The sequence below is a fragment of the Ochlerotatus camptorhynchus genome, unplaced genomic scaffold (genome assembly GCF_037179485.1).
Source record: "Ochlerotatus camptorhynchus isolate MF236.1 unplaced genomic scaffold, CSIRO-AGI_Acam_v1.1 ptg000322l, whole genome shotgun sequence".
Classification (NCBI taxonomy): domain Eukaryota; kingdom Metazoa; phylum Arthropoda; class Insecta; order Diptera; family Culicidae; genus Ochlerotatus; species Ochlerotatus camptorhynchus.
This window is the reverse complement of record NW_027040810.1, coordinates 519,228-542,254: the sequence shown is the minus strand read 5'-3', so window position 1 is coordinate 542,254 and position 23,027 is coordinate 519,228. Positions and strand designations below refer to the sequence as shown.

General features: G+C 42.4%; 1 protein-coding gene and 1 pseudogene across 5 annotated transcripts in view; both read left to right on the top strand.

Annotated features, from left to right (window-relative positions):
• The window catches only part of LOC135707875 (histone acetyltransferase KAT6B-like), a 70,879-nt gene that overhangs the window by 20,386 nt on the left and 27,466 nt on the right, over positions 1-23,027 (top strand). The window lies entirely within an intron of this gene.
• Positions 5,747-10,930, top strand: LOC135707881 (uncharacterized; annotated as a pseudogene).

The window sequence follows — 23,027 nt, the reverse complement described above, 5'->3', positions numbered from 1 at the left end:
TTTGCGGTCGATTTTACATCACCGAGAGAACACTTGGTTGCAGTCATTTGGCAGTTAAATTGTTCGGTAGATATTATTTTTGACCGAAAGGCACCTGGCAGAAGCTTTTAACCAGTATGATACAAATAATTTGGTTCTTAAATTACGCAAGTTTTAATATTACTTGTGGTCTGGACATGTGAGACAGCAGTACGGCCAACGAAATCAACGAAAACACAACGGTTGAAAAGAAGTGCTTCTCCGAGATAGATGATTTCAGTAGACAACAGATAGATACGGTTTCTCTGCCAACCGTCTGCCAAATGACTTGCTACCAAGTGTTCTCTTTAGTACAAATTTATCATATTTTAATGCAATAGTTATGTCTCTTACCTTTCTCTTCTGTATTCTCTTGTGCTGCATATACATTTTTAGGGCAAATATTTAGCGTTAACCAAGTGTATTTTTTTTTCTCCTCACAATTCTGCATTATTACGCGCATACAAATATTAAGCGTTTATCAAATCTTACTATTTTTTTTACATTACATACATTAACTTAACATAATATAGTAAAATTACGTGATTTCTCTCATGTTTTTTTTTTTTTTTTTTTTTTTTTTTTTTTTTTTTTTTTTTTTTTTTTTTTTTTTTTTTATAGTAAGGTTTAGGAAATCTTCAAGAAGCCTGGCCTGTAGTGAAGGTGGCACGGTGTGGTATCCACTAGTTGCCTAGTGCAGCTCCACTAAAACCCATTCCTTACTCTCTCCTCTGCCTGGATCCCCCCGGGACCACTGTGAAGCGACTACTTCGGGGGGTGGCTGTGCTCATGCACTTGTCGTACTCTCAGCGCTAGCTGGCGTTGCTAGATCGCTGCTCTTCTCTCCATTTACGCTGCAGCTCTGACATAATCTGTGTGACTGCCCTGCTGACGGCATTCCAAGAGTCCTCCTCTCGACACATTTCATCAACGACATTCTCCACGTTAAGGACGGGCATCTCCGTTCGCACTGCCTCGAACCTTGGACAGTCAAAGACCACATGCTCCGGCGTTTCATCGACGTTGCCACACTCCGGACAGAGGGGTGACGCTGCGTGTCCGAACCGATGCAGGTATTTCCTGAAGCAGCCGTGGCCAGACAGGAACTGCGTTAGGTGGAAATTGACTTCTCCGTGTTTTCTGTTCACCCAGGTCGAAAGAATCGGTATTAGTCTATGTGTCCATCTACCGTTCTCCGTCGTGTTCCACTCCTGTTGCCACTTAGCCAATGACTCCACTCTCACAACTTTCCGTACTCTTCCGGCTTCTCTCTGCCTGTAGCACTCACTGTCCTCCGCCAGGGTGATGCCGATAGGGATCATACCGGCGATAACGCATACTGCTTCCGACGAGATGGTTCTGTACGCACTCACGACTCGCATGGCCATGAGCCGGAACGTACTGCTCAGTTTCCTTTGGTTCTGCTTCGTTTCCAGCGCTGGAACCCAGGCTGGACCTCCATATCTCAGTATCGATGATGACACGCTGGCCAGAAGACGCCTCTTGCTACTGCTGGGACCAGCGTTGTTCGGCATGATTCTAGCTATCGCGTTGATGGCCTTCGAAGCCTTCTCACAGGCATATTCGACGTGGCTGTTGAAGTTTAGCCGGTCATCGATCATCACTCCCAGGTATTTTAACACACGCTTCGAGGCTATGGTGTGCTCCCCGACGGTGATTTCCGCCCGCTGTACCGCTTTACAGTTACTGACCAATAACACTTCCGTTTTGTGGTGGGCTATTTGCAGCTTCGCTCCTTTCATCCAGTTACCAATCATGTCGATTGCCTCGGTTGACAACACTTCCACCTCTTCCAGCGTCTCGCCTGTTACCGTCAAGACGACGTCGTCCGCAAAGCCAACGATCTCAACTCCTTTGGGCAGTTTCAGCGTTAGCACGCCGTTGTACATCCCGTTCCAGAGCGTTGGACCAAGGATGGAGCCTTGTGGAACTCCCGCTGTGATCCTAATCGATCTCTGTCCCATGTCTGTCTCGTAGACCAGAACCCGGTTCTGGAAATAACTCCTCAGGATCCTGCACAGGTAGTCAGGGACCCTCATTCTATGCAGTGCTTCGGCGATGGCCTCCCAGCTGGCGCTGTTGAACGCATTCTTGACGTCGATCGTTATGACGGCGCAATATCGATCTCCTCTCCGCTTCTGTTTGGACGCCTTTTCAGCTCTCTCGACCACTGTCCGAATTGCATCCACCGTCGATCTCCCTTTCCGGAATCCGAACTGCCTCTCCGACAATCCGTGCTCACTCTCCGTGTATTTCGTCAGCCTGTTTAGGATGATCCTCTCCAAGAGTTTTCCGAGTGTATCCAGCAGGCATATAGGCCTGTATGATGCTGGATCCCCCGGCGGTTTTCCTGGTTTCGGCAGCAACACTAGCTTCTGTATCTTCCACCTGTCAGGGAAGTGACCCTCGTTCAGGCATTTCTGCAGCACCATCCTGAACATGTCCGGGGATGACTGGATCGCCGCTTTCAACGCTACGTTGGGGATTCCATCCGGACCGGGAGCTTTCTTCACCTTCAATCCTTTCGCCACTACTACGAGCTCCTCGTTGGTGATTTCGACGTTATCTCCCTCTCTTTCTCCGTACGGTGTAGGTGGCCAGGTTGTTGGGTCGTGCTTCGGGAAAAGTCCTTCCACGATGACTTTCAGCTTCTCTGGGCACATTTCAGCGGGCATCGTTGGACCTCTGATCTTCGCCATCACGACTCGGTATGCGTCGCCCCAGGGGTTGGCATCAGCGTCTTGACACAGCTCCTTAAAACAGTTCGACTTGCTCTGCTTAATCACTCGTTTAAAAGCGGCCCTGGCCGCTCGAAACACTTCTCTTCGTTCCTCTCTGTCTGCTTCCGTTCTTGCTCTCTGAACACGTCTTCTGGCTCTGAGACAACTAGCGCGGAGAGTACTAAGTGCCTCGTTCCACCAGTAGACTGGACGCCGTCTGTTATTTGGCTCCAGTTTCCTCGGCATGGTCGTGTCACATGCTCTCACTAACGTTTCTGTCAGCTCGTCCGCATTTAGATCTACGGGACTCCCGTCCACACGAAGTGCCTCAACGAACAAATCCTTGTCGAAAGCTTTCGTCTTCCACTTTCGGTCACAAGTTCTCGTCCTCCGTACTGCCACAGTATTCCGTTGACCGATGCCATATCGTATCGCCTGATGGTCGCTATGGGTATATCCTTCGCACACTCTCCAATCCATGTTTGCCATCAGCGACGGACTGCAGAAAGTAACGTCGATAATGGATTCTCGGCCATCTCTGCGAAAAGTGCTGCTGGTGCCTTTATTGGCCAGCATAACTTCCAGTTTTGCCAGAGCTTCCAGCAGACTGTGCCCTCTTGCATTGGAACACCTGCTTCCCCACTCCACTGCCCAAGCATTGAAGTCTCCTCCGATGACTACCGGTCGTCGTCCGACCAGCTCTTCGGTAAGTCCATCAAGCATCTCGTAGAACTTCTCAATCGTCCATCTGGGGGGTGCGTAACAACTACACATGAAGATTCCGTTGATTTTGGCGATGACGAAGCCTTCGTATGAGCTCGCAACCACTTCTTGAATGGGGTATCTGCCCATAACTTGTATAGCTGCCATGATTTCTCTCATGTGTGTGTGTGTGTGTGTGTGTGTGTGTGTGTGTGTGTGTGTGTGTGTGTGTGTGTGTGTGTGTGTGTGTGTGTGTGTGTGTGTGTGTGTGTGTGTGTGTGTGTGTGTGTGTGTGTGTGTGTGTGTGTGTGTGTGTGTGTGTGTGTGTGTGTGTGTGTGTGTGTGTGTGTGTGTGTGTGTGTGTGTCATCCTCTATCCCTCACCCAGCCGGCGGGGGCGTTTGACAAGTAGAACTGCGAATAATTTGATCAAATCTCATGCTCCGTAATGGTGCCCTTTATGTTGTGAAGACTAGTACTTCACAAAGGGTAACTTTTGAGGCAAGACAGGGTATCCTCAACAAGTTAAGGGAACAGAAGGCACTAGATGTCCACAACAGGTACAGCACATAGACGCCCTTATTCACACTAACTACTCAGGGGGTAGAAGGTCAAGAAGAGCCACCGCCGCCAACTAAAGCTTGAACCGTGTAACTGGGACTCCCACGATATACCCTCGGCAATGGGCAGCAGACGATGCCCTGTGCGTATTTAGTATGTAATATGTTTTATTTGGATACACAAAATGTTTGAAGCCATGCGTCATCTAAACCATAATTTGCATCACCACAAATACACTTTTCAACAATCTTCAACTGGAACGTACTCACCAAATCACTACACCCGGAAGCGCATTCCCGATGCTTCCACGCATATTTTTCTCTACCTAGTCATCCCTAAACAATTCCTCCTCCAGCGACTGCAACCACACAACAACCAAATATCACTTTTCTTCGCTTTTCTTTTTCAAGTCACTTCGTGCACAAAAGTAATGCACATCACAAAACCCTAACAATAGATCAGTAGCAATAAGTCATATATTCTTTTAATAAATGGTTATAAAAATGACAATGATTGTTTTATAACTAACTAACATAATCTAGTTTCGATTGATCTACATTGAAATCATTTTTAACGCGAAAATAGAAACGGTCGACAATTTTGTGAACTGTTACCGGGGAATATTGTATGATTTTATTTTCAGAATGGGTTACAATGGGTAAGTTATTTTTTTACTTCATTTGCTAAAAAGTGCAATTACACTGAAGTCTTTTTACGCGGTTATTTTTACACGGTTTTTCGTGATTTTACACGGTACGTTTTTAACAATTTCTCAACAACAATACAACCTATCGACTTGATTCCAATCACATTATCCGTTTCAAGCTATAGGTAATCGAAAAAAATCACAATTTTTGGTGTAAATACAGATTTTTTTTAAATATGTCTATATGGACCATAGCATGCTATAATTACAAATGGCATCAAAATCCGATTTTTTTAAAACATTCAAGCATGTGAAAAATCAAAATCTCGTAGGTTTTTTTTACACTGTACGTATCCCCCGTGTAAAAAAAGACCTGAGTCTATAATATTATATAATTCATTATAGTATTATGCATTATGAACTCAATTCATTATTACATTTTCAAACAATGTCATACAGTATCCAGCTCTATAATGAGTGCCTTTGCTTGAGAGCAACATATTCATATCTGAATATATATTACATTCGGAAATCTCCAATAACAGGTAGCTCGAAAAACATTCTATTGAATAAGTTGTATTGAAGAGATGCTTTTATACAATACTTTTTTCGCAAGGGCATTTTATGAGTATATTGCTTAAATGTTCTTTATTTGGTCTCATCTGAAGCACATCACATCCTTGATTGGTCCTGATGCAGCAATTACTGAAGGATAATGCACGATACAATGGGGAGTGTTACGAAAGGCCGAAACAACTCGGGAAAGCGACAAAGTGGACCGCGCGCGCTCGCACCGGTCCACTTTGTCGCTTTCCCGATACGGGCTTTTGTTAATTTGTTTTTAATAAATTAAATTATTAATAATTATTATTCTGCATCTTTGAAATAAAATATAATAAAAGCTACTTAATAGCCAGTCGATTTCTGTAATGAAAATTAAAAAAAAATACTTTAAATTTGGGTAGCTTTATTTTTATGTTTTTTTGAGTGTATAACGACGATTTAATGACAAGTGAATGCAAACCATTTAGGGGTTGTTCATAAACTACGTAGACAGTTAGAAGGGGGGGGGGGGGAGATCTCAGCAAAAGTGACATCTAATTGCAGAGTCTCGGATAATGCTTAACTGAATCTCAGCAAACAAATGAAATGTTTGCTGAGATCTCAGTGAAACTTTTTTTTTCCGAGATTTGCACAGCCGAGCTCGGTAGAAAAAAACTAAGTGTGTAGTTCGAGTTTCCTCTTATGGCTGTTCTACTAGTTGTCCTACTCTAAATCCAAAGAAAAGTCCTGTCGACCACGCTTCCATTGTCTAATACAACCGCTCTGAGACAGGCACACTCGCGTCATCTGCCGCTCAAAGGTAAATGCTTCGACCGAATTTGATAGCAAAGATTACAACCTCAGAAGAAAGGTTTGTGTATTTGCTCGTATTTCCATGCGCTGCTTCCACCTTCACCCAAGGGCAGCGGTGCTGTATCTGTCGCTTGGATACTGGCAAAGTTACCAGTCTTCTTGATATGATATCTTTGCTTATTCCCTCTTCTTCGATTTGCTTAAATTTGTCAACTAGCGTTTTTAGAAAATTATTAATTCTAACTTCTTTTATGTTCGATTTTTTAATCATATCTGCAACAAAAATGTTGCATAATCTTGATTTACATTCTTTTGGTATCGTTGGAAATCTGTTGTAGGTATATACCACAAATGCTGTGTCTATTACTACACGAACTTTATATTCATATTTCATAGCGTTTAAATAAACTCGCAGCACGTATTCTTGGTTATATTTTTGTTGATAGTTTTCCACGTTGTTCCATTTATGAATTGGAAATATTAGCCGATTTCTCTAACTGACTTGTATTGTGTAGTGTTTGATTTGATATTTCATCGCATTCAAAAAACGATTTAATTTTAAATTTGATAGGAATGATAATTAAGTAGTTGTTAGGTTGCTCTAACTCTACATATGTTTCAATACTTATAGTTTTTATGTGACTTTTCGATTTTAAATTGTTATCATTTTTGATTGATTGTTCAAACCCTCACCTTAAAAGGTTTTCAAGCACTTAAAAAACTGATCTGAGTTTATAAAATGGAAAACGTTTTTGCTCTTATTTACATTTTTTAAGTAAATTTTATCTCTAGGTCTGAAATTTGAAGGTTGAAATTTAATTTTGTATCTGGTAGATGTCTTCTTGAGAAATTGTTATTTTTATGCATTAACAGGGTTAACTTAATTGCCAACTGATAGAGTTTGTCCGTTGGACTTTCGATGGGTTGGACCATCTGATCATCACTGTTCAGTACCGGGTAGTCGAAACTGGTCAACCTTTAATGTATCATCTTGTTCGCTCAATAAAATCAGTTTTGTCTCAGCAGTCAACCTACACGCGTGTTTACTACAGTGGCTACGAGGATGTGCAATTGAGCAAAATGGCGGCCAGTGCGGCGAATTTTCGTAAATTTGAAGAGGAGGAGGAGGAATGGCAATTATTTAAGGAACAATTGGAGGAATGGTTCAAGTCGGCAGGATTGGAAGCCGGCAAGAAAGTGTCAATATTGATAAACTGCCTCAGTGTTAAAACATATAAGTTGATACGGGATTTGTGCACGCCAGCGGTTCCGGCGGAGAAGACCTATGCGGAATTGTGTCAGCTGCTGGCCTCACATTTTACACCTACAACGGTGGTTCACCGGGAAAGGAGGATGTTTTTTGCGGCAAAACGAGGAGAACAAGGACCGGAGAACGTAAACATGTGGATCGCCAGGATCAAGCGGTTGTCTGCCAATTGCAAATTTGGAAACCATCTTGAACACAACCTAACCAACACATTCTAACCGGCCTATCAGGAAGAGCGTTGGATCGAGTTTGCGAAGAAGATGAAAACGTCACATTCGAGAAAGCCAGAAGCGCTGAAGTACGAGCAAGAAGAAGACCGAAAGAGTGTAGAGGCGGAGCATGTCAACATAGTCCGACAGCGGATGGACCGAACGAAACACGAGGAGTCGCGCCGGAGATCGCAGGTGAAACCATCGAGCGAAGAAGTTGAGTGTTATGTCTGTGGCAGACGAGGCCACGTCAGGGCAAACTGCCGTTTCCGCAACAGTGTTTGCAACAGTTGCAGCAAAAGAGGTCATCTTGCGGCCGTTTGTAGGACCAGAACGAAGCATTATGTGGAGGACCAGGAGGCGTTTCCAGATCACGATGTTTCCGACGAATGCATCGAATCCCAGCAGAATTTCATGAGTAAGCCTGTTGTGTTTAGAATTAAAAAGATAGAAAACATTCCCGACAAGCCGATAAAAGTAGGTGTTACGATCGAAAAGAAAAATCTGGTTATGGAACTGGATTCCGGAGCAGCAACGTCCGCGGTATCGGAAAAGTTCCATCGGAAGTTTCTGCGGTGCTACCAGCTGAGGAATGCTAATCTAAAACTGTTAACCTACAACGGACAGCGTTTGAAAGTGCTAGGCTGCATTGAACCGGTAGTGACATACAATGGTGAACAGAAAAAAGTGAATTTCGCAGTTATCGGAGATGGAGGACCTACGTTGTTAGGAAGAAACTTCATGCGCGAGTTCAAATTACAATTGTTACCTCTTAAGCGTATCAGTGAAGATCGTAGTGAACAGTTAGAACACGTGTTGAATCGGTTCAAGCATATGTTTTCCGGGAAGTTGGGTAAATATACAGGGGCAAAGATTGATGTAGAGGTACAAGTTGACGCAAAGCCAGTCTTTTGTAAACCAAGGCCAGTGCCATTAAGTTTGTAGCCAATGGTTGATCAAGAAATCGAAACGATGGAAACGAGTGGTGTAATAAGCAGGTGTGACTCATCAGTGTGGGCTACCCCAGTGGTACCCGTTCTCAAGGATGATGGAAATCGAATCCGGTTGTGCGGTGACTATAAAGTGACGTTGAACAAAGTATTAAAAGATGTGCGCCATCCCTTACCACGGGTAGAAGAGGTAATGGGAAAATTGGCGGGGGCGAAATATTTTTCAAAATTGGATTTAAGCAGAGCATACAACCAGTTCGAACTATCCGACGACTCGAAAAAGCTTTGTGCCCTGTCGACGCACAAAGGCGTATTTTTAATGAACAGACTACCGTTCGGGGTAAAGCCTGCGTCGGGAATAGTTCAAAGGGAACTAGAAAAGCTACTCGCTAGTGTCCCAGGAGTGGTCAATTTTCTCGATGATGTGTTGGTATCCGGTAGTTCGCGTGAAGAACATTTGTGTAGACTCGAGCAGGTGTTGACAATACTAGATAATTCTGGACTGACTTTGTGTAAAGAAAAGTGCAGCTTTATGAAAAGCAGGGTGAGCTATCTGGGCTTCGAAATCTCTGGTAGTGGAATAGAAAAAACCAAGGACAGAATTCGTGCTATAGAAGAAGCCAAACCCCCTAGTAGTGTGTCGGAAATACGCCCCTTCGCTGGAATGGTGAATTACTACAGCAGGTTTGTGAAAGGTTTAGCAACATTGATGTCACCGCTGTATCAGTTGCTGAAGAAGAATTGTAAGTTTGAGTGGACCAATCAGTGCCAAGAAGCATTTGAGAAAGTTAAGGCAGAAATTTGCAAGGACATAACCCTCACTCATTTTGATCCAGATAAGGAAATAGTGTTAATTTGTGACGCGTCAAAGGACGGAATTTCTGCAGTTTTGGCACACAGAATCGATGGTCTCGATAGACCAATAGCTTTTGCCTCAAGAATTTTGAGTGGAGCTGAAAAAGCTTATAGTGTGTCACACAAAGAAGGACTGGCTATTATGTACGGCTTGAACAAATATTACTTCTATTTGATGGGAAATCGATTCACAATTAAAACGGATCATAATCCGTTGGTATCTATCTTGGGACCACAGAAGGGTATTCCGGTGATGGCAGCAGGGCGGGTGCAACGCTGGTCCAACTTCATTTCCGGATTTGATTACAAGTTAGAGTACGTGAAATCGGGAGACAACATAGCTGATTATCCATCAAGAGCTGCTGTTGAATCATGGGAATTATGGAAGGAAGATGGTTCATACCTGAATTTCATGAGTTCACAAGAACCGAATTTGGTGGACAGAGCTGCGCTTAAGGTGGCTACGGACGAAGACATAGTGCTACGAAAGCTTCGAGAATGCCTACTGGATGGAAATAAAGGCATGTAGTCTGAGCTTATGGACTTCAAAAACGTCAAGGAAGAATTGTCAGTGGAAGACGGCGTTAAAAGTACTTCATTCGTCACATCTTGGAATAAACAAAATGAAGAGTGTTGCTAGGGGTTGCATCTGGTGGCCCAATATCGACAAAGATGTGGAATCACACACCGGGCAATGCGAATCATGTGCGCTGGAGCAACCGTCACCTGCGTTGGCTAAGCTGATTCCATTGAACGTTCCAGACAGGCCGTGGTCTAGAGTACATGTCGACTTCGCTGGCCCCATCAATGGCTTTTGGTTCTTGATAATAATTGATGCGTTGACAAAGTGGCCGGAAGTGTTTTACACGAAGTGCATAACGGCTGATTACACTATTGAAAAGCTTATGGAATGTATGGCGAGATTCGGTTTAATGGATGAGTTAGTCAGCGACAATGGCACACAATTCACTGCCGATAAGTTTCGAAAATTCCTGAAGGCCAATGGGATTAAACAAACGCTCACAGCACCTGGTCACCCAGCAACAAACGGAGCAGCTGAAAATTTCGTTAAAACCTTCAAAATGTCATTGAAGAAGACGTTTCGAAGCAAGACAGGACTACAGTTACCGGAAATAATCTCGAACTTTTTGATGGGCTACCGTAAATCAAAACATTGCTCTTCGGAAGTATCACCAGCGGTTGCTATGATCAACAGGGATATTAAGACAAGGCTCGACATAGCACATCCCATCATCCCTACGCTTGCAGTGGAGAACTGTGACATTAAGAGAAGCCTGGTAAAGCATCAAACGAAACAGGTTGAACAACACAGGGGGAATCGGGAAGCATCTTTCGGCGTAGGAGAGCCAGTATTAGTGCGGGATTATTCAGATCCTAACAAGGCTTCATGGAGCAAGGCAACAGTTCTGCAAAAAACAGGCGAGAGGAATTATCTGGTAAAGCTGATCACTTCGGGTAGAACAATCAAGCGCCACACAAATCAAATTGTCAAGGTCAAGGCATCGACATCGGAGGACACTGAGCAGATTTCGAGAAGAGTAGAGAACAAAGGAGAGGAGATTTCGGAAACACGACAAGGCGGTCAACAAAACCGTGCACCGGCGTGCGACAACGTGTCATTCCAACCGTATTGAGTGATTGTAGTAATCGATGTAATAATTCAGTTTCCGAGATTGTCAGGGCAGAGGAAGAAGAAGAGGAAGTATTAGGGTTTGGTGAAGGAAATTGGCTTGTTAAACCAGAAACTCGTCGTAACAGGAAACGGAAACAAATATTTGATCTCGGCTTGTTGGGAAAACCTTTGAAAAAAAAGTTTAAAGGACCAGTTTTTGACTCACATATATTATCTCGTTTACAGAAATCACTCTGTAGAAGTTCATCGAAGCAGAGCATTGAGGTTCCTGGAACTCCGATGCAGTAGAAGACTGTAAGCCTGAGGATCATTTAGCTTGTTGTAGGGGTGTTCAGTACCGGGTAGTCGAAACTGGTCAACCTTTAATGTATCATCTTGTTCGCTCAATAAAATCAGTTTTGTCTCAGCAGTCAACCTACACGCGTGTTTACTACAATCACTGTCGTCAGTCCTTCTTATTTTTGATGGAGGACAATTTGATGAGCAACCAGCATATGGCACATCAGGAAGTATTTCTTCTGAACTTGTTTATAAGTGATTATCAGCTGTGCTTGTTGATGAAAGTGTGTTGGGATATCGTAGGTGATGATTAATGTGTTCTTTGAACGGATATAGCTTCGAAAATAAATGGTTACATCCTGCTATCGTGCATCGGTAGTTTTATATATCTAGAACTTGATGAATATCTTTGCGGTGGATCAGATATGCCTCCGATGTCTCGGAAACGCATGTACGTCCTTGGATCATACAGCTAATCATTATGTAAGTTAAGTGTTCTTCATATCCAGGTAAATTTGCAAATTGCTTATGCAAACCCCGACAAGTCACTACAGACCTAAAATGTGTTAAACAAAACAAATAAAAAATAATCGTTAGCTCAACGACACATGAACTTAAAGTAAATTTTCAACAAAATGTTAACAGCAAAACTTGAAGTTAAACTGCTTTCATTTAAAAAAAAACTCTGGATTGCACAATGAAAGCACAATATGATATCAGGATTATGTCTCGAAAATTGAAATCAAAATGAGTTTTCATTATGATAGGAACTTCAAACTTTAATATCGTTTTGCTTTCATTTTGTTAACCGACTTTGCTCGGGTAGTACGTAGCCAACCTGGTCTATACAAGGTGTGGAATTGTAGGCCTAAATGTATTGGTGCACTTCGTTTTTCACTCGGCTTTCATTTCGCTTCGCACGATTCGTTTCTTTCGTTCACTCAATCACCCTTGTAGTGACGTCATAACGTTTGTTTCGATCGGCGCTTGCATAGGAAATTTATTATAGATTTTAGAATTTATGTATGCTACCAAAATTTATGAATGGTCTGCCACTAAATGTTAAGATAATTTATTGATTATTGAATTATCACACTGTATACCATAAAAAAAGCTGCCGGTTTGTGAGTATTTGCATGTTTTCAAGTAAGGAGTTATCTAAAAAAAAAACAAATCGTCAGCTGATATTTCCCGGCGACTTTACAAAAGAATACAAGCACGCTAAATCATCATGTAAAAATAGCTAGGATTAGTTTTCCTCCTTATTTCGCAAATTTGCTTTCGAGCGTTATGACGTCGTCACCTTCGTCCACGCCAAAGTTTACATTTTTCCCTCTACCAACACATACGTAAAATAAATCTAACTTCATACAAGCTCTTCCAATAAAGTCCAATATTATAGTGATAAATTAATAAACGTCTGTTCCCCCACCAGCCAACATTTGAAAAATATATCTAGGTATTCACCATGTTTCAAAAAATTATCCACTAGGGTAGGGTGTATGCTCAATTTTGCGATACACTGTATACGATCGTAGTCAAAATTGTTCAATGTTGGCGGCAAAGTAAACAGGAATTTTCATTCAAATGCTTTTCAATAACCCTTATTTCGTTGTTATTTATAATTTGCAAGTAATTTTAGGCATTTTTTGTTCATTTTCAACATTCTGTAGCGGCTACTTTTGAACGTGGAATTTTAAATTTAAGTTTTTGTTTTCTTATGTGATTTTTATTTTGTGGGTTTTGAAATTTATAAAGTTTATTTTTATTTTTCTTTTTTTTTTGTTAAATTGTTAGATACTTCAAATTATCATCTATCCTTTAGTTTTTTTTTTAAATATTTTCTCTGTTAAGTTGTTTAGATTCAGTTATTGTGTTTTTTTGATTCACTTTTTTTTTGTGAATTTCGGGATGTGTTGCGGTTTGGGTCTGTTCATAAACTACGTAGACAGTTTTTTTTTTGGGATTCTTGACCCCCCTCCCTCCCCCTGCGTAGACAAATGTCCATACAAAATTTTTAAAATGTGTATGGGTTGTGGATAATTCTCAACCCCTCCTAAACTGTCTACGTAGTTTATGAACAGCCTCTTTTACGTGTTTTCTGTAGTTTTAGAAATTTTGTGGGTTTCTTTATTCGCGCAAATTTTGCTAGAGACGCGTTATAGATACTTTTTTTTTTTGCAAATTTCGGTTTAATGGTACCGTAAAACGGGGTATCTTTGATAATGCGGGTAGCTTTGATAGTATAATATAAAGGATAAATTTACTCGCTGCGCTTTTTCCAAATTTGAAACATTGGATCCATACTGTAGCTTAGGGTATTTCCACAGACAAACAGACATAACACATTGAATATTTCTCACTGTTAAACATCGTTGCTAAAGCATTACCGCCATCTGTTGAGTACACTGTGGTGGGTAGTACGCTGAACAGATGGCGTTAGTATGTAAACGTCAAACGTAAGGGTATTGACTATGCGCGCCACAGGTGACGGTACTACCAACTAAGATACTTTTAAATTGACTGTTAAATGTTTGTTCAATTAACAACTTGCGAGTGTTATGTCTGCTTGTCTGTGGTATTTCCGTTGTTATCGTATATAGTTTTTATATAGGATGTGTTCCATATTTTACAAAAATATTTAAAAATAATTTTCGTGTTTTTCGTTTGTTTAAAAAAGCACTCAAAACATCACTTATGAAATGTATTTTCTATATAGCCATCACAAACTAAATGTTGTTATCTTATTGCTTATGCTGTTTTCTGATTATATACTCATTCAAAGTTTCATATTTAAAGAATTAAATTGTTTGAGTTTCACCCATTTTTTCTACATTCATCGAGCATTATCAAAGTAACCCTTAACCAAAATACCAAAGTTCGGTCACAAAACTAAAAACATAGTGCAAATGCTCAGTACTTGTTTTAAAAATATAAAATTTGAAAAAAACATTCATTGCTGTAAAAAATATTTAGAATATACTTTAAAAAACTATCAATGTTACCCCGTTTTACGGTACTTGATTTTTTTACGCGGCGCTTCTTGTGTAGTGATTAAATCCGGAATACTTTCAACAAGGCTTAAAAACTTCGCGCCCACCTTTGCGAGAGAGTCCGCCTTCTCATTGCCTGGGATTGAGCAATGTGAGGGTACTCATACAAAGGTAATCATATATGATCTTTCGACCAGCACATTCATCTGCTCTAAAGCCCTACAGTAAAAGTATGGACGTCTGTCAAAAGTTGTTCCAATCGAACCGTCAAAATGCACCGCTTTGCTCGATTGGAACAGCTTTTTTCAGTTTTGTGGTGACAGTCGTCCATACTTTTACTGTAGGGCTTTAATCTGCTCCCTTACCTTTGAAAGGAAATAAGATGTGTCACAAAAAGGTACAAATAGGGTAAGGTGTTGCAAGTTGATTAGTACATTTTATAATTTATTTGTTTGTAAATAGTAACAACTGAAAATGATAGCTCAAATTTTCCTTAAAAAAGTGTTAATGTGCTTACGACGTTATCGAGGTATCATCCAATTAATTAAAAGATTAATTTTACCATTTGGACAATCGTTTGGAGCTTGTAATATGTTTACGGTGTATTATTTGGATAGTAGACTGTAATTTTTGAATAATTTCTTATACGTATTAAAAAATGACTTCACATTTTTTTTTAATTTTTCTAGAATAAACAGCATGTTTGAATATCATAATCCCAAAAAAGTCTGTTTCGAGATTGCGTGCTGTTTATTTAGAATTCTCCAAATATTCGTATGACGGAAAATGATGAGCATGGCAGGACCAAAAGACTTAGAACAACTTTCAGGGTGGCAAGTGAACCAGGAAAACTTGGAAAATGTCGGGAATTTTGTTTTATCAGGAAAAACCGGGAAAAAACGAGAATTTTCAAGCAATATCAGGAAAATAAAAATTTACAGATGCATATCGGTTTGAAATGATGACGTTACTATTTACGTGTGATGCGTGCAAAATAATATATCTTTATATTGCCAGTTCAGAGTAAAATTAGCATTTGCGTCAGATTTGACAATCGTCACTGACAGCTGATTGTGGAATTTGAACCAAAATAGTTCCTGAAGACCTTATTCGCATGACAACACATAAAATGTAAAAGGAAACACTCAAAACAACAATTCAGGTGGAAGTTCGCAAGATAAATTGAAGAAATCTTGAAATATTTTAATATAAAAATAAATTAAAACTGCTGTTCCGGTGCGAGAGCCCCCAATTCTAATCGTACACCACATCCGCATCTACCTTGCACCCATCTGTCAGTGCAGAAGCGATTCGCACATGTTTTTTCCTTCCAAAAACATAACATGTAAAACCATCGAACTGTAAACAACAAAAAAACAGAGAAAATTAAAAAGGTGAATTAGCAAAGTGACATCGTTGGTTTTTTTCCTTGTCTCCGTGTTCCGTCGGAATTCGGTTCTGTACATTTGGTCCTTCGTCGTCGGATAACGTCGCGAATCGTGATGGATAAGTTGATCGGTCGTAGAAATGCTCAGTTGGTGCAAATGAAGGGGGAGTCAGCTGCAGCCGAAACAATCCACGAGCGAAATGCATCGCATGGGGAAGTGGAAGATCGGCTCGAGCAGCTTAAGGAGCTCGCAATAAAATTCCGGCAGACGCAAAGCGAGATAGAGGAGAATCAAACGGACCCGGAAGTAATTACCTCGGTGCATAACTTTCGGGAGGAATTCAACACGTACTATTATCGAGCGAAGGATGCCCTTGAGCGGTACATTTCCCAGGGCAACAACGAAAGCGACGAGGAAGGTTCCGTCACCAGTTCAAATCGGGGCTCCACTGCAAGCTACCGATCGGTGGCTGGTTCTAGCAGAGATCTTCGGGAAGCGATGCAAATGCTGTTGGAAACTCAGCGAGCATTGATGGTGAACCAATCGATGGCAAGCAGCAGTAGAAATTTCGCGTATAATGGTCGTGGTGTGGATCCAGCTGGAGGAGAACAGGTGTCGAATCATGCACCCCTCCTAAATGTGCGACTTCCTCCGATCAGTGTACCAACTTTTGATGGTGAGCGAAAGAATTGGAGAGCCTTCAAAGATATTTTTGAGCAGATAATCTACGTACGCAACGATCTGCGCGATTCGTTGAAAATGCAGTACTTGGTGTCGTATCTGGCGGGTGATGCCAAACGTCTGGTAAGTTCATTCCCAATATCGGACGCTAATTACAAGGAAGCGTGGGCGGCTCTTTCAAGCTTCTACGACAAGAAAAAATATACGGTTTTTGCTCTTGTTCGTGAATTCGTTGACCAGCCTGTGGTCAACACCGCCACTACCGCAAGCCTACGCAAACTGGTCACAACTTCGGATGAGGTTGTTCGACAACTAAATGCTCTGGGAGAGGAGTACAATCAGCGAGATCCGTGGCTGATCCACCTGTTGTTGGAGAAGCTGGATAAGGATACCAGATCCTTGTGGGCTCAGAAGATAATCGACGTTGAGAATCCGTCCTTCGAGGAGTTCCTGAAATTTTTGGACAACCGGTGCGACGGGCTGGAAACCTGTATGGCCTTTTCGAAGCATGCAGCGGATCCTGTGAAGAAGATGTCTCAGCCGGAGAAAAGGATGCAGTCGTTGTATACGAACTCAGTGATACAAAAGTGCACGAAATGCTCCAGTGAGCATCCGATTTATCTGTGTGAAGATTTTAAGAAGATGGACCTACAGTGCAAACGTGAACTAGTACAACAGGCGAAGTTGTGCTATAACTGTCTACGTCCTTCGCATTCAGTGAGAGTGTGTACCTCGAAATCGGTGTGTCGTAATGCGGACTGTAAACAACGGCACCATACGCTATTGTGCCCAAAGGGAGATGGATCAGATCAGCATGAAGAATGTTCTACCGAGCCGAAGCAGTCTGTACAAGGAGCGCAAGATTCAGATCCTGTAGTCAACTCACTGGTCACTCAGGTTCCACCAGAACTAATGAAGGAAGCGTTTGTACTACCGACAGCGCTTGTCAATGTGCAAACCATGGACGGTGGATTTTTGAAGGTTCGTGCTTTGATTGACTCGGGTTCTGGAGCATCATTGATCACAGAAGCCTGCGTCAACAAACTCAGTATTCCTCGTACAAGCGGAAAAGTAGCGGTCTCTGGACTAGGGCAGCAGCATGCAGGGACAACTCGTGGAGTCGTAAAGCTTATCATGGCAAATCGGTTCAACGAAACGGTAATTCTACGAACTAGTGCGTTCGTAATGGGTAAGCTGACGTCAACGTTGCCTGCTCAACGCGTCGAGGTGAACACGAAGCTGTTGGAGAAGGAGATTCAGGAAACGCTAGCGGATCCGGCATTCAACCAGCCGGGGTCAATCGATATAATTTTGGGTTCGGATGTCTTTCTTGCTATTCTCCAATCGGGGCAAGTCAAGGACAAATGCGGTACTTCTGTGGCCCAGAACACGATATTTGGGTGGATCGTATCTGGTAATCAAGCTATCTATACGACAGATGTACCTAACAATTTCTCCATCATCAATCTACATGCCGAGGTGGACATCAACCGCACATTGCGACAGTTTTGGGAGCAGGAGGAGGTTCCAAAGCCACAACAGCTTACTCCTTCGGAACAGGCGGCGGCTGAGTTCTTCCAGTCCACACTCTCTCGGGACGATTCGGGACGCTTCATCGTGCGACTTCCTTTCGACGATTCGAAGCCTGCGTTGGGAGAGTCACTCACGGCAGCCATCAAACGGTTGAGATCGATGGAGAAACGTTTCGACCGGAATCCAGAATTCCACAAGCAGTATTCGGATTTTATCGAAGAATACCTCGCTCTAGGCCATATGGAGGAGGTACCGGAAAACGAAGTAAGCGTGAAGGCTAGTGAAAGTTTCTACCTCCCCCACCATGCAGTGATGAAAGCAGAGAGCACGACGACGAAACTTCGGATAGTTTTTGATGCCTCCAGTGCGTCCGAATCTGGTGTGTCTCTCAACGATCGGCTCTTAGCCGGACCAAACGTGAACCAGGAACTCTTCTCTGTTCATTTGCGTTTTCGGTCAAATGAGGTGGCGTTCGCAGCAGATGCGGAAAAGATGTTCCGTCAAGTATGGATGCATCCACTAGACAGAGATTACTTGCGGATTGTATGGCGTAAGAACTCAAGTGAGCCAATCAAACATTATCGTCTCTGTACTGTCACATACGGGACGAAGTCTGCACCATACCTAGCAATTGAAGCCATGAGACAAGCAGCGAAGGATTACAGCTCGGTGCAGCGGAGAGGATTGTTTTGGATATGTACGTCGACGATTTCCTATCAGGTGCGAAGAACATGGATGAAGCAAGGGAGCTAAAGAACCAAGTTATCGAGATCATGAAATCGGCGGGATTCAACCTACGTAAATGGACATCCAATCGTTCAGAACTTCTACGAGATGGGGAAGATGCAGAGCAAGCACCAATAGACGTTAAACTGGCGGAGCATCCAGACGCTGTCAAGGCACTAGGGATACAGTGGCTGCCTAAGGAAGACGTCTTTTCCTTCAAGGTTAGTCTCTCACCAGATAGCGTGAATAGTAAACGTCAGTTACTCTCGGACTCTTCACGGCTGTTCGATCCATTTGGATGGCTGTCTCCAGTGATTGTGAAGGTCAAGATTATGTTTCAACAACTGTGGTTGAGTGATATTTCCTGGGATGATCCACTTCCTCCTGCTATCGAGACAATGTGGATAGATATTAAGGAAAACCTTCACCTCGTCGAACAGATTCGCATTCCACGATTCATCGCGAGCTTCAACGGCAAGGTAGAGTTACATGGGTTTTCGGATGCTTCCGAGATGGCGTGCGGTGCTGTGGTGTACAGCAGAGCAAGAGACGAAGAAGGAAACATTTTGGTGAACCTCGTGGCTGCAAAGACAAGAGTGGCGCCGATTAAACAAGTTTCGCTGCAACGATTGGAGCTTTGCGCAGCAGCCTTACTGGCAGAACTTATGCAGCGAATTACTCAAGCACTCTCCCATCTGGAAGTGGAGCATTGGGCGTGGACAGACAATACTATAGTTCTTCAGTGGTTGTCTGCTCATCCTCGCAAGTGGAAAACGTACATAGCCAACCGTACTTCTGCGATCCTGGATTTCTTACCTCGTGATCGCTGGAACCACGTGAGCGGTCAAGACAACCCAGCGGATTGTGCATCTCGTGGTTTAACTCCAGGTGAACTTGTATCGTTTGATTTGTGGTTTAACGGACCGCAGTGGTTATGCAAGGATGAAGAATTTTGGAATGCTGAACCCTACGATCCAGTCGACGATGAAAACCTTTTGGAAGTGCGGAAACTCAAGGTACTGCATACCAATCCGAAAGCTACTCGAGACAACTACGACGTCGAGCGGGAATTGATTGAACGGCGATCAAGCTTCAATTTGGTTGTTCGAGCACTTGCGTATGTAAATAGATTTGTGCAAGCTACCAAGGGAATGGAATGTGAACCTACGCTGACACCCGGCGAACTGTATGCGGCAAAGGCGCAGATAGCTAGAACTGCACAATTCGATGTGTACAAGCAGGAAATGGAATTACTCGCAAAGGAAAAGGAGTTGCCGGCCAAGAACAGATTGTCAGCACTACACCCTTTCCTGGACAATACTGGAACGATGCGCGTGGGAGGCCGTCTTCAGAATTCTCCCTACTCATTCGATGTGAAACATCCGATCATTCTCCCACGTGACCATCAAGTAACGGAACTTCTTCTGAGAGAACTTCATCTGCAAAATCTCCATGCGGGGCCCACTCTGCTTACAGCTACAGTAAATCAGCAGTACTGGGTGATCGGACTACAGGCAGCAGTACGACGAACAGTTCAAAGCTGTATTCGATGCGTAAGAATGAAGGGACACACGGCCAATCAGCTCATGGGCAGCCTGCCTGTGCCTCGTGTAATGGCAACCCGCGCATTTACCCACGTTGGCGTAGACTACGCCGGCCCATTCAAGATTCATGCGCTGTGCGTTAGAGGAGTCAAAATCACAAAAGGTTATTTGGCGGTTTTTGTGTGCATGTCGACTAAGGCTGTACACTTGGAGGTTGCCAGTGATCTCTCAAGCAATGTGTTCATCGCCGCGCTTAAGCGATTCATCGCTAGACGCGGATATCCAAACGAAATCTGGTCCGATAATGGGACAAATTTCGTGGGTACCGACCGTTGGCTGCACGAATTGCAACGTACTCTGGAGAATAACAGTAAGACAGCAGGACATTTCCTCTCTAATCTGGGCATCAAATGGGTTTTCAACCCTCCGTCCTCTCCGCATCGAGGCGGAATATGGGAAGCAGCTGTTAAAAGCGTCAAGAAGCACCTCTTGGCAGTACTTGGTTCGGAAGCACTCACCTACGAAGAACTTGCAACGATTTTGGCTCAAGTCGAAGCATGCCTAAACTCAAGACCCCTCTGTCCACTATCGAGCAATCCTGATAGTTACGAAGCTTTGACACCCGGTCATTTTTTGATTGGTCAACCGTTGAATCTCATTCCGGAACCTGATGTGCAGCATATCCCATCCAACCGCCTGGATAAATGGCAGCTTGTGCAGAAATACTCCGACGAAGTTTGGAAGCGATGGCGGGACGAATATGTGGCTACGCTGCAACCGCGTACTAAATGGCGAGTTACGGAAACGAATGTTAAAGAGGATCAACTGGTGTTGGTGAAAAATGAGAACGCTCCGCCGGCTCAATGGGAGTTGGCACGCATCGTTAAGCTTCATCCAGATGCAGCTGGAATCGTTCGGACTGTTACCTTGCGGCGTGGTCAAGCTGAGTACCAGCGCCCGGTACAGAAGGTCTGTATCTTGACATCGGATTGAGGCACGTGGCCTCAAGGCGGGGGAGGATGTTCCGGTGCGAGAGCCCCCAATTCTAATCGTACACCACATCCGCATCTACCTTGCACCCATCTGTCAGTGCAGAAGCGATTCGCACATGTTTTTTCCTTCCAAAAACATAACAAGTAAAACCATCGAATTGTAAACAACAAAAAAACAGAGAAAATTAAAAAGTTGAATTAGCAAAGTGACATCGTTGGTTTTTTCCTTGTCTCCGTGTTCCGTCGGAATTCGGTTCTGTACAACTGCTTTTTAGCCCATTGGCAAGAAAGATACTCCAACCAACCTATGGCCTACTACACTATTTCACACAGCAAAAAAAAAAATGTAATATCAATCAATGTAATTCAAGCTGATGTATGAAATAATGATGTAATAGCAAAAAGCAGATACAATATTACATCAATGGAAGTAATTTTGTTCGCAAAATCGATGTACATCGTACAACGTTATATTACACAACTGATGGATTGACCTGGTTGCAGCAGTTTGGATGTAATATTCAACAACTTTTTTTCTGTGCATTTTATGAGGACACCGTCTCCACAATTATTTAGTACATTCTAGGGTTACATGTGGTTCCAGTAAATCCTGATTGATACAATTGATAATCCAGCGGATCGGGACGATTACATCGAGAGTGATCAATATGTCTTCAACCGAGGCTTCGAAGAATGATAGTTATTATCCGGTTGTGTTTATGTGTGACAGCTGCGGATGTTGCTTCTTCTTATTTGTAAAATGTCGATGCATTCATGCTAAGATATGTGAATCAACAATACACTGGAGTCACTTTTTACGCAGTTTTTTTTTACTTGGTTTTTTTACGCGTATTTCGGAATTTAGACGGTTATTTTTACGCGGATTTCGGAATTTACGCGGTTTTTTTACGCGGATTTCAGAATTTACGTGTTTTATTGTTATACACTTGAGTCGCTTTTTACGCTGATTTTGGAATTTACGTGGTTTTTTTTTACGCGGGACGTATCACACGCGTAAAACGCAACTCCAGTGTATTCTATACACTTTGATAATCGAGCAGAAAAGCGATGCCTCCGGTAAAATGTATAGCGGAAAATTGGCAATGTTTGAAAAAAATATTGCTCTACAATTTATCGATAGATTTTAAATCTATTGATACCGAATAAATTTTTAAAGTATGTAGTTTCAGATGGTGCTAATAAATTTGAAATTTGTCAATAAATGGCTGAGCTATGATTTTTCAAACATTGCAAGTTTGCCGTTATACATTTTACCGAGGCTTCGGGTTCGGAGTGTTAATAACATTTAAATGCCAATATTGCTAAGGACCAATGTACCCATTTAGTTAAACTAGGATTAAGGCTTGAGCGGAGGTCAAGAAATTGGCCTTAAGCCGCTTGATTACAATAGACGTTAGCTAAGTGGAAAACCTTGGACTGAAACAAATACTCAATTAATGGATATTTATCTGTCAAAATTTAATTTCAATTTGTTGACATGAGCCGGATGGGCATTGATGTATTTTGAATATTTTTTATAAACAGGTTTGACACATGATATGCATTTTAGTTAGCGATTGTCCTTTGGTTGGTGAAAAGTCGACACAACTCAGCGAACGTTGAATATACGTCATGGAGTAATTATTTTACTCCTGTTTTTTTTCAAAACAGTTTAGTTTGCATGTGAAGTATATCACTAAATACATAAATCAATAAACGAAATCTGCAAAACCCATAGATTTAAAGCTTTGTTTAAAAACCAGGAATTTTTATAGAAGAATCCAGGAAAATCGGGAAAAACCAGGAATTTAAAATCAGAAATTCACTTGCCACCCTGAACTTTTCTTATTTGAGGAAATGCTAGCTCACCACATTTTGTTTCACTCAAACTTTAATCCCAAAAGTTAACCACATTGCTTCGTCCATTAATAAA